At 47.6% G+C, this 13,255-nt stretch overlaps 1 protein-coding gene and 1 pseudogene across 1 annotated transcript in view; both read left to right on the top strand.

Annotated features, from left to right (window-relative positions):
- The window catches only part of RGS22 (regulator of G protein signaling 22), a 1,820,811-nt gene that overhangs the window by 114,362 nt on the left and 1,693,194 nt on the right, over positions 1 to 13,255 (top strand). The gene's annotated exons all lie outside the window — the stretch shown is intronic.
- LOC147724503 (uncharacterized) lies at positions 3,077 to 13,092 on the top strand (annotated as a pseudogene).

The following is a 13,255-nucleotide window of genomic DNA, read 5'->3' as shown; positions in this document are numbered from 1 at the left end:
GCATAGCAGGATGGAGCTGGTTATAGTGGCAAGTCAATGGTCAAAGCTATAGTCCTGATCTATTTATTATGAAACATTGTGATGAAGGCAGTAGGCCTGACATTTATTGTGCAACAAATATACTAAAGCCAGTGGGCTTTTATGGGTAGATTTATATTGCATGGACTTAAGCATGGAGACAGGTATTTTGTTTCATGAAATCTCACACATTATAGTAGTAGGCAAGAGTTTTGGTATTGGTTTACCCCTCAGACAAACCCTTTAGATAGGTTATCCCTGTGATCATTTTTAGACCCTCTTAGGAGGGGGTGCATATTATATTGCCAACTGTAATTTTGGACATATTTCGATTTTATGACTGTGCATGATTGTTGCCTTGTGGGATAGTTTAAGCTCCGCACAGCGGGCCTTATTTGGTAATGGTGACAATCCAGCAATACAGGCTATAGACTTGATTGCTTTGTTGTGAACTTTTGTATTGGATGCCATAGGTCTGACCTGTTAATTATTTATAGTGAAACGCATATGTTAATGCCAATAATGTATTGGTGCACTGTAATTACACCATGTTCACACCTATAGAAGGTAATGGTGTTACATGAAAACTCACAGATCACTAAAATAGGCAAGTGTTCTTGTGTTGGTTAGCCAATCTGTCATACCTTGGGGTAGAAGATTTTGACTATGATACTCTTCGTCAGGCCGTCATAATTCTGAAGAATGATGACAAAGGCACTGGACCAAACTTAGGTAGGGGTTGTTGTGCTAGGTCCAGAGCTGCTGGATTGAAATTGGGGAATTAGGTTAGAATCCCGGTGTCGGCTCAACATCCTGTGATTCTGAGCAAGTAACTTATTCTCCCTGTGCCTAAAAATAAAAATCTGATGTTGTGTAATGGAAATGGTGCTTAAGTAAAACACTCCATTGCCCTTGGGCCAAGTTAGCGTTATATAGAACTACCCAAAAAATTCTTATGAAAGATAATGGGCCTCAAAGAGTGGATTGTTATTGTATTTTATTACGTGGATTTACATATATAATCTGTAAATGAACATATATTCTGTAAATGAACAGTTGAGAAGTTTTGTGGAGGCTGCTATCTTATTCCGTGAGACCCAATTGGGTTTCCGTCCGTAGTTCAGCAGGGAGTCAGCACTACTGTTAGCGTCCGATTCCCGCAGGCAGATAGCTGATGAGGACTGTTGCGTTGATTATGTTAGATTTAAGTGCAGTCTTCAACACCATATCCCATGGCCTCCTGTTGGAACTGATATAGAATTTGGCCTCTTTTCTTTAGGATTGCTCATTTCAGGTGGCTCAGCAACCATTCATGTCGGAGGCAGTCCCATTGCGGTAGGGGGTGCCTCAGGACTCTGCTTTGAGCCCTAAGCTGCTCGAACTCTATATACACCCCCATGCTGAAGTCATCGAGTGTCACAACTTTAATATTGTGTCATACGCCGATGACACGCAGCTTGTTATCACCTTGTCCCAGGATGAAGGAGCCTCCGCAGCTCTGCATAGATCTTGCTTAGCACAGTGGATGGACCATAGCTGCCTCAAATAAGTATGTTTTTCAGACCGTTCTGAAGAGAAACTTATGAAAACATTAAATATTTCAGGGTCTGGCATATCCATAATAATATAGAGTTTTGACATTATTCTTCTGACTTGATCTTCAGAATAGGAGCTATATTGCAAATTTACTGGGAGTGGTTGTAGGGCTGAACTAAAAGGTGCAATCTTTAACATCTGTGATTTTGCTCATAGTATATAGAAGTGACGTTGCTGGAAATTATATTGCCAGAAATGACGGAACAGAGTGAGCCATCGTTAATGGTAAGCCTTGTTACTGCCTAAATGAAGCAAGGTCCAATGCTTAGCATTTCCATGAAGAAAGTAGTTTTAGATCTTCTGGACTGTGCATGCAGCAACAGCGAACAAGGGCACTACATACCTATGCAAATAGCTGCAAAGTTATTGTCATACCAAAACTCTCCTACATATATTTACTGTTTGCAGATACAATATTTAACAAACAGAGATAGTTAAGGGATGAATGTAAATATGGTACATAGGGAGTAGAAAAAGAGTTACAGTTAGGGAGCCTAATATTACGTCAATGGTGTAGTTAGCTAATCGGGAACAAAGTAAATCACGATGGAAGATAATCGTTCTTAGGAATTTACTCAATTTTTAACTAAAGAGTGTCCCATTCCCTGGCGATGCCCTCTCACTTATCACAGTGTGGAACAGTGTAATCAAAGGACCTTTAAAGTCTGATTAAATGAAATTAGGTATTGCAAGGACACTGGATGCCTATATTTTGGGAATGACAAAAGCACAGAAGTGAAAAAGTGGAAAATTAGGTTTTCACTCTTTCAGTCGCTTTAGGCTACAAATACATTAAAGAGAATACATCTTGTTATCCTTGTTGCCTTACAGGCAATTCCCAACATTCTGGTGTCGCTTATCCAGACTTATACTTGCACTGGCAAATATTTTCAAATCAGCACCTCTCCCGTCCTCCTCTCTCTCACTTTACATCAGTTTGTTTATTCTCTCCTTTTCTCTTTGTGGACCTGTTTTCTTTCTCTCCTTATACCTCTGCTATGCCTGCTGTAATAAAACCTGGAGAGATGGAAAGAGTGATAGAGTTGGATATGGACCTTATCCAGTATTTGGGTGTCTTTCATAGATTCACATGCCTGAATCATTCCCCGTCGTCGAGACGGGAGCCTCCGGTATACAAAAAGTAATGTCCTATAGACATACATATAGATGAGTAGGCCTAAGGGTCTCACCTTAGTGTCCTATCTAAGTCCTTATGTAGGAAGGACCAAACAGAGTAGGCCCAAGGGTCCCACCTTGGCAGCCTATCTATGTCCTTTTGTAAAAAGGACCAAAGTAAAGAGAACCAACCAATCAGCTACTACCTCCCTCTAGAACCTTCCTGTGAGGAGCCTCAGTCTCTCAGATTTTCTACCGCACGTTGTGCTAGGGAGTCTCCACCTGAGTTCTCCTCAGGAAACTTATTTCTTTCATCAACAATCGATATTTTCTCAACTTCTTTGCTATGGCTGATAGCCAGAAAAAAGGACTCTTTCGAGCCTGTGCTTCATGTGGTAAAAAAGGCTTCACGTGGAGGATAAACATGAAACCTGTTTATACTGCCTCTACCCCCAACACCAGGCCAAGGACTGCAAAATATGCAGAACATTCTCCCATAAAACTCAGAAGGACCGGGAAGGACGTCTTCTGATATGGCTGAACAGACTTAAGGACAAACCAGAGAGCGACCTGGTTTCAGAAGGTGAGAGCATGTCTGGCGCCTCACAGTTCTCCTTGAAGAGGCCTAGGGTTTCCTCCCCTGGCCCCTCAGACACCCCTCCTAAGAAGGCCTCTAGAAAGTCTTCAGAGGGCAGGCCACCTGTGTCTGACAAGGACCTTCCTGTCCCCAGGAAGCAGCCGCTGATTCCGACGACAACAACAACGTCGATGGTCTCCTCAGCGCTGAAAACCGTCTCTACCTCGACGACAACAGTGTCGACGAGGACGGCATCGTCGGCGTCTTCCTCGTCGACGAGAATGACACCTTCATCGTTCACGAGTAGACCGGTGCCGTCTACCATTCCATCGACGACTAGGACTACGTCGTCGACGACGAGATCGACGTCAAAGACATCGACGACGACTCCATCGACGAAAGCCGCAACGTCGACGAAGCCTCCCTCGTCGACGAGGAGCACCCCATCCACGGCGACGAAGCCGTCGATGACGGAGAAGTTGTCGAGGGCATCGTCGACGGGCACACCGTCGACGAAGAGTAAATTACCGCCGCCGACGGAGATTTCTATGGTGGCACCGCCGACACAGGCGTCGATGACAGCAAGTACCTGGAAAGAGTCTGAACTGCTTTCACATGCCATGGATGCCCAGACGTCCCATGTCACGATCAAAATAACTAAAAAGCCAATCACACCGGACATGACGTCACCTAGTAAGGTGCAACAACTGACCCCATCCTGCTTCTTGCAAGATCAAGAGCTAGATGAGGAGTTATTTACTCAGGCCACTAGTCCTTCAGAATTGGTGCTGAAGTGCCAAAGTACGGATGAGGAACAAGAAGTAGAGGAACACATGGAACAGACCGTCCATACTCAGGTGCACACACAAGTAACACCAATGGTGTGCCTACCAGCATCCATTGTCTCGGACCTACAATTCCTCATAAAAGACTATAAGGAACGGTTCCCAGAGAAAGCCACTACTGCTGCACCTCCAGTTCCACAGGTACCTGCTCCCGTACCTCGACATAAGCCTCCTCCGCTGGTACTTTCTAAAAATCAAGATCCAGCACAAGACATCATCTCGTCTGACGAGGAGGAGAGAGACCATGAAGAGGGGGAAGTCCGTGACGATGTCTCAGACCCTGACGCAGACCAGGACTACGTCGCTCAATCTCCGGCCTCTCCAGAGCCACAGTCTTCGGAGTCTCCACCCGCGGACATTGATGGCTTCCATAACCTCATAGAGAGGGCAGCCAAAAGGTTCCATATGTCTATGGAAACACAGGAGACTGAATGTTTCCTCTACGATTTTAAGGAACCTACGAAAAAGACGGCAAGGTCAATTCCGATTATTGACTACCTATGGAAACAAGGCAAACAACTAATGCAAACGCCAGCTTCACTTCAGGTGGTAGTGCCCAGGCTTGATAAAAAATACAAAGCCACATCTTCGGCACCAGCATGTCTCACGGGTCACCCCAAAGCAGACTCCGTGGTTACTCAAGCGGCGCAGAAGAACTCGCGCAATCCTGCATCTCCCTTATCAACGCCACCCGACAAGGAAGGCAGGAAGCTAGATGCCATTGGAAAACGCTTTTCCACCACATCTGCAACGACGGTGAAGATCGCAAATTCAATTGCACTCCTGGGCCGTTACAACCGTCAACTCTGGGCAGACATCGCGCCCTACCTCGCTAACCTACCAGAGGATTTGAAAGAGGAGGCACACTCGCTACTCCTAGAGGGCCAAACATCGGCTTCTGAACTGATTGACTGTGCTATAGACGTAGCCATGACTGGCTTCAGACAGCTGGCAGGCGCCGCTGTTCTGAGACGACAAGGTTGGCTTAAGGCCACCTCCTTCCGTCAGGAAGTACAAACTAAAATCATTGATATGCCTTACGATGGCGGACATCTTTTTGGCGAAAAGATCGATGACGCCCTCACCACTATAAAAAAGGACACCGATACGGCCAGAGCTCTGGGGACTCTACAATTTAGAAACCAGTCCTTTCGTGGCAACAGAGGAAGAGGACAATCTGCGTACAGAGGTTCCTACCAAAACAGGTCCTCCTACCCGTACACCCAGAGCAAAACGCAGTTCCAACAGCGTCAAAGCCAGACAGGACGTCAAACTTCCTACAACAAATCGACCTACAGGGGAAAAAACCAAAAGAGACCTGCTGGCAATCGCCAATGACTCTTCCCAAGGGCCAGCCCATCCACCATTGCATTTTTTAAGACTTGGAGGAAAACTCTCCTTCTTCCTGAAGAACTGGCGAAAAATAACGACGGACCGGTGGGTTTTACAACTTATCCAATTCGGTCATTCACTAGAATTTCTTTCGATCCCCCCCAACGACACCACCAGCCAAGCGGCCCCACAGACACCTACGGCTGCTTCTTCAGGAAATAGCTTCCATGCTTCAAAAGGGAGCAATAGAGAAATTTCCACACGCCCAAAAAGGAAAAGGATTCTACTCCCACTTCTTCCTAATTCACAAAAAAGGCAAGAAATGGAGACCGATCCTCGACCTGAGAGCGCTCAATGTGTTCCTGAAGAAACAGTCGTTCCGTATGGTCACACTACAAGAGATCCTGGGTCTCCTGGAAGAAGGCGACTACATGACGTCACTAGACCTGCAGGACGCCTACTACCACATCCCTATCCTCAAGGGACACAGGAAGTACCTCAGGTTCGCAGTGGCAGGAACACACTATCAATTCCGTGTTCTCCTGTTTGGCCTCAAATCTGCCCCACGGATATTTACAAAATGCCTCTCTCCTGTGGCAGCCTTCCTTCGTCAACAGGGCCACCAGGTTTTCCCATACCTGGACGACTGGTTGGTAAAGGCACCGTCTGCGATAGCCGCAGCCACATCTTCCAGCGCCTGTCTAAATCTTTTCTGCCGCCTAGGCCTGACCCTCAACAGGGAGAAATCAACACTGGAACCAAGCAAGGTCATCACTTTCCTTGTAGCGACCCTGGACACGGAACGCGCGAGAGCCTTCCCCCCGCAGGAGAGAAAGACCAAACTCATCTCCTTAGCCACGTTAGTGGCATCAAGAAAGACTCTGACTGTCCGTACCTTCAAGTCTCTCCTCGGCATGATGTCCTCATGCATTATGCTCATTCCACACTGCCGTCTCAAAATGCGCCCCCTCCAGGAAGAACTAACGAGGCAATGGACGCAAGCTGCGGGATCCTTCGAAGACGGCATACAAGTCACACGAACTATAGTCAATCATTTGCAATGGTGGAGGTCGCCCAAACACCTGTCACAGGGACTGCCGTTCCTGCTTCCGGCGGAACCACACGTAATAACAACGGACGCATCCCTAGAAGGCTGGGGGGCGGTCCTGCAAGAACTCCAGATCCATGGCAAATGGACGCCACAGGAATCCAAACTCCACATCAACCTTCTGGAGCTAAGGGCAGTCTTTCTAGCTCTTCAAGCTTTCCTTCCACGCATCCGAAACTCCCCAGTGCTCGTCAGAACAGACAACACCACGACGAAGCACTACCTGAACAAACAGGGAGGGACGCGTTCACTTTCACTCTCTCAAGAATCACAGAGAGTCTGGAATTGGCTTCTAGAGCATGGAATAACACTCAAAGCCGAATACGTCCCGGGCAAAGACAACGTCCTGGCGGACGCCCTGAGCAGGGAACGGTCACTATCCCACGAATGGGAGCTGGACATGGAGGCGCTGAACTACATTTTTGCGGAGTGGGGAACCCCGCAGATAGACCTCTTTGCCACCAGGGAGAACGCCAAATGCCCAAGCTTCGCAAGCAGGCTTCCCCAACCAGGAACCCTCGGGACTGCATTTTCCATCGCTTGGCGGAACGTGTTTGCCTACGCCTTTCCGCCATTTCCACTGATACCCAGGGTCCTCAGGAAGATGAAGTCGGAGCCCTGCACCCTGATCCTCATCGCCCCATCCTGGCCGAGGCAGCATTGGTACACAGAACTTCATCGCCTATCTGTCCGACCACCTCTTCGCCTACACAAACATCCGGCCCTACTCACAAGGACAGGTTCTCCACCCGAACCTGAACCCTCTGAAGTTATCAGCCTGGCTCCTGAATACCGCGAATTCAGCCACCTGAACATTCCGCAGGAGTGTAGAGATGTCCTCGCTAAAGCTAGAGCCGACAGCACTAATAAGACCTATTCTCTAAAATGGAAGCGCTTCTGTGTTTGGTGTGTGACAGAAGGCCTACACCCTTTCCATGTCACCCCACAGCAACTTCTACCACATCTACTGCATCTAGCGCAGCCAGGCCTTGCACATGCGTCCATCAAGGTACATCTAGCAGCGATATCCAGGTTCACAAGAACTTCCAAGGGCCCTTCCCTGTGGGCGGACAGGCTTGTCAAACAATTCCTAAAAGGCCTATTCAGATCCTTTCCACGGCCAAGACCAATCCCTCCGTCGTAGCACCTCAACGTGGTCCTTCACCAACTAATGAAGCACCCCTTCGAACCTATCCACAAAGCGGATATCAAATTCCTTTCATGAAAGACAGCCCTCCTCCTGGCCCTAACCTCTGCCAGAAGGGTCAGTGAACTGCAGGCTCTCTCCATCCAAGATCCCTTCTTACAATTCAGAGAGGACAGAGTCATCCTGCGAACTAACCCACGATTCATACCTAAAGTCCCCTCGGACTTCCACCTTAATGAACCAGTGGTGCTAAAATCGTTCTTTCCAAACCCAACCACTACGGCTGAAAGAACCCTGCATTCATTAGATCTGAAGAGATGTCTCAAATTCTACATCGACAGAACACAACACTTCAGAAAATCATCCCAACTCTTCGTTGCATTTAGCAGACCAAGGAAGGGCATGCTCCTGACGAAACAAAGTATATCAAGGTGGATCTCTTCAGCGATAACTTTCTGCCATGACAAGGCTGGACGGCCTTTGGACTCACGAGTCAAAGCCCATTTCACGAGATCCATGTCCACGTCTGCGGCACTATTTGCTGGAGTGCCACTCCTGGACATTTGGAGAGCGGCGACCTGGAAGTCCCCGCATACCTTCACCAGGCACTACTGCTTGGAAACTGAGCTGACGAGGGATGCAGCAGTGGGCAGAGCGGTGCTTCGCCATCTATTCCAGTGAGGTGAGCCTTCTTACATCCCACCATCCTTTGCTGGTATGCACATTTCTTTATTCCTAGATACTATATGACATTGTATGTTGGTAATTTGCAGTCACAGATATGTTTTATCTTCAGACTCATGTATGATGTACCACCACAGAATGTGCATAATGTATTGCTTGCTACTCTGATTCAGGCATGTGAATCTATGAAAGACACCCAAATACTGGATAAGAAATGCATTACTTACCTGTAACTGCAGTTATCCAGTATTAGTGTCTTTCATAGATTCACATGCACCCTCCCGCCTCCCCTGGAAGGACTCACCTATCTCTCTAACAACTTTACGCCTAACTAGCTTGGTGCGTACGAAAATCTGAGAGACTGAGGCTCCTCACAGGAAGGTTCTAGAGGGAGGTAGTAGCTGATTGGTTGGTTCTCTTTAATTTGGTCCTTTTTACAAAAGGATATAGATAGGCTGCCAAGGTGGGACCCTTGGGCCTACTCTGTCTGGTCCTTCCTACATAAGGACTTGGATAGGACACTGAGGTGAGACCCTTAGGCCTACTCATCTATATGTATGTCTATAGGACATTACTTTTTATATACCGGAGGCTCCCGTCTCGACGAGGGGGAATGATTCAGGCATGTGAATCTATGAAAGACACTAATACTGGATAACTGCAGTTACAGGTAAGTAACGCATTTCTTCCAGAACTGGCCTCCAAAGGATCCAGCCTACTTGCGAAATGCACAATGGGATAATTGGCCATTCCTACCACGCCCCCTCATAGGCGATTAAATCAAAGCATCATAGTGCTGATGGTGAAAGTGTGGGTAGTACACTGACATGAAGTAAGGATAGTCCAGAAAATGGTATTTGCTATAGGCCTATTTCCGCATTTTGGTAATATTGGAGCTAGAGCAGCTCTGTGATCTAGGGCTGGGATGGGCAACTACTAATACAGTATGTTATCCTTTGTGTTGAAGGAGAACACCGATGCTTACAGTATATAAGATCATTAGTCATCCTTGTGAGAAACACCCAGAAATAGTTGGACATAATCTAACTTGTTTCCCCAATAATCCCCTATAAATCGGGAAGTGATAAAGCCCTCTTTTCCCTGGGTAATGCCTGCTTTCAGCAGTTCACTCAGTAAGTTTTCTGTGTGCTTCTAAACAATGGAATAAGCTCCTATATGTCCATTAAAAAGCGGTTGGCTAAATAGAGATATTTGCCAAAGAACATTAAACTTGAGAAGAAGGACTATCTTTTTTTTTTAATGCTCAATTTGATTGGGTTTTTAACAAGATGCAAATCAACTGACATATGAAATTATGACATTATTTCCATGTAACTCATCACTTACAGTACACTTGCAGTATTCAAAGCACTCCCTATATCATATCAAACCCCATCTCCTTTGCCTCCTAACCCAACAGGTGCAACCATTTGCCCCATATTGTCTAGTGTTTAGTCGGGCATCCCCGGGTTTCCTACACCAGCTGCTCTGGAGCGGCACACCCATCCAGTCCTTTGCGCCACTGGGAGATCGTGGGCGGAAGGGAGTTTTTCCATTTAGCTGAGTTGTCTCTTTTAGCCACTATAGTCGCCGTCCCCAACAAGGCCTTGTCCGTTCTCGTGCCCTCCATCACCCCTAGCATCAAGGTTCGGGTTGTAAGGGGAACCTCCCAACCCAGTACCTCAGTCAGCTCCTCAACCACTCGCTTCCAGTACTTCGCTATGATCTTGCAAGACCATGCCATATGATAGAATTCTGCGGGTGTGTCCGTGCATCGTGGGCAGCTGGGGCTCTGTAGGCACCCTGCCCGGTGAAGCCTTCTAGGAGTGAGGTACGTACAGTAAAGGTAGTAGAACTGGATTAATCGCAGTCTCGCTGAGGTGGTAATTGTTCGGGGGGCCATAAGGGCGTCCCGCCAGTCCTCGTTCTCCAGTGGACCCAGCCATCCGTCCCATCAGGACAATTGGTCTTGGTTGGTGGGAGAGTAATTTACTAGCGATCTGTAAATCTGAGACGACTCCTTTCTCCAGGGCTCCCATGAGAAGCTTGGCCTCTAGAGGGCTAGGTTCTGGTAGTGCGGTGCCTGCGGGGATGAGCGGAGTAAGGGCATGTCGAAACTGCAAATACCTATAAAATTGTGTATGGTTGAGGGAGTAGATACTCTGCAGGTCTTGAAAGGTATGGATATGCCCTCCCGTCCACACATCTCCATGCTGGGAGATGCCAATGAGATCCCACTTTTAAAACCCCTCCAGGGCCGCGTCCTCTTCAACCCATGTAACTTGCCATAATGGTGTCTGAAGTGTAAGCTTGGTGTCTCATCGAGTGTATCGGAGTGCGGCCGGCCAAACCAAAAGTACCGCTCTGGTTACCAACGCAATAGTGTGAGGGATAGGTGACCCGTAAAGCATCGCTTGAATCCAGGGAAACCCTAGCTCATCTAGTTCTAGTTGGTAGGCCGAGGCCGGGTCCGACCACCCCCAGTAAACCACTCATTGATGATCAGAAGCCGCAGCGCGAAATAGTAGAAAGAGATTTCTCGTGCCTATTCCACCACCATACCCTCTGACAGCGAGTTGTTGCTACCCGTGGTCTGGACTACTCCCACAGGAACAATGTAATTAGTTCATCTATGGGTCTAAACCACTGGCGCGGGAGATGAAGCAGGACGTTGTGCAGTACGTACAGGAAGCGCAGGAGTATCATCATTTTATACAGGGCCGTTTGCCCAATCGGGTTTAATGGCAGCTTCTGCCACTTTCGCAGATTATCCCTGGTCTTCTGTACTAAAGGAGTCCAATTGAGGGATCAGGTCAACTTTCGGTGGAGCGTTACCCAGATCCCCAAATAACGGAAGCGGGGTCTAAAGCATCCCGGTCAACCGCGAGGGGGAGAGAGCAGCGAAGAAGAATAGCTACACCCCTAGATTCGCGGGTGAACCCTTCATAGTAAACCCTATCATATCTATGTCAGGCTAAAAACGTGCACTGATTGCCCAACAGATGGGTTTCTTGCAGCCTAAGGACCCCGGGGGGGCGAGCGTTTTGCAAACTTCAGGACTGCAGCACGCTTTACCCTGTCCAGAAGTCTGTTGACGTTCCAGGAGTGGACGCTCAAAGACTCCATATCAGTGCAGGACGATGTCGTTGATGGTGTTACTATGGGGCCATTGATTGCTGATCCTGGGTGTATGTGAATCTGCGTGTACCAGGACTGCAAGCGGAGAGGATGGACTCATCAATGTTATCTGGTCACTTAATGGGGAGTAGCAATTCCGATATGAATGGCAGTGGTAAAGCAACAGACCTGCCAGCACCTCTGTAATATTTACCAAAGAAGTCCAAATTTGACCAATCTATAAGTGGGCGTGCTCAATGTACAACACTGTGCCACTCATCCAGTATTATCTAGTATGGAAAATAATGTGTCCCCATACATATAACAACAATTATTTAGTTACAGAGCACAGACACTAATACATTTTACTGCTGACGTTGTTGTCAGTATATTTTAATAATAAATTCATAGCATCATTTTATATATGAACAATGATCTTTCAAATGTAAAACAATGAAAAATGCAAAGAATGATCTTATGTCACGATCATGCAGCATTAGATGAATAGGAAGGGGTTAACCGCACTTCACATAGGGCTTTCTTCCCCTGTGTGCATGAGGCCATGTCTTTTGAGAGTCCGGCGCCACCATTAGGCAGATGGTGGCGCCCAGTACACTGCATGACCCAGAATCCCTTGGGACACTGAGCTGAAAGGTGGATCAGGCTCCACCGGCGTATCCGTCTCTATAAAGCCCTTCGCCTTCCTGGGGTCGGGGCTTGACAATTTGGACGATGGATACTAACGCGGTCTTGACCTCACTCGTGGAGAGCCTTTCGTCCCTTTAACAGGAGGTACAAACCTCCCGATCTGAAAATCAATAACTAAGAAAGTAGATGGGCACGTTACGCAGGGAAGTAGCAGGTATATCTAGAAAAGGCAAACCTGATAGCGCAGGGTCAGGATCTTTCATTCAGGACTGGACCCTTTCCTCCCTTGGACATACCTCACCTACTCCTTCTTCGGGAAAGACACAGGGAACGGGGGTTCTTTGCTGCGGCACCAACACCCCCTCATCCTTCGGACGCTATACCCACCGTCCATGTGATACAAAACGCAGAGATTCCAGTGGCACCTCCCGAAAGGTTTTTTGGGGACCCAAAGAAGTTTGAGATATTCCTGAACCAATGCAGGTTATACTTCCTGTGTACACCTGCGGTTTTCCAAGAGGAATCGGCCAAAACAGCCTTCGAGATGTCCTACATGGGAGGCAACGCGGCTAGTTGGACGATACCGTTGATGGAGCGAAATGACCCTGTCCTTCACAACTTCATGAACTTCTGCCTGGAGATGAGAAAGTTGTTTGACCGTAAATCCCATATGATGTCTCTGGATCGTGAACTAATAACCCTCAGACAACGATCTCAGGACCTACTGACGTACATAACCATGTTTAACCGTCTCATGGTGGAAATCAACTGGCCCCTAGAGAAACATACCACTCTGTTTTACCAGGAACTACGCAAAGAACTAAAGGACGTTCCGTGGCAAGTGGTGCAACTGCCTGGGACATGCAAAGAAATGATCGTCCTCACCATACAACTGGACCATTGACTACAGGAACGAAGAGGGGAATAGAGCCGGGGGGAGAATCGTTGGTTGTTGCCCCGGTCCAAGCCGGTAACCGAAGAACATACAAAGACAACAGAATGTACAGAACCCATGCAGATCGGAGGCATCCGAGTCCCCCTTACAATGGAAGAAAGAGAGAAGAGAC

The sequence above is a fragment of the Lissotriton vulgaris genome, chromosome 4_1 (genome assembly GCF_964263255.1).
Source record: "Lissotriton vulgaris chromosome 4_1, aLisVul1.2, whole genome shotgun sequence".
NCBI lineage: Eukaryota > Metazoa > Chordata > Amphibia > Caudata > Salamandridae > Lissotriton > Lissotriton vulgaris.
Note: the sequence above shows the minus strand (reverse complement) of the source record. Positions and strands in the feature narration are given on the sequence as shown.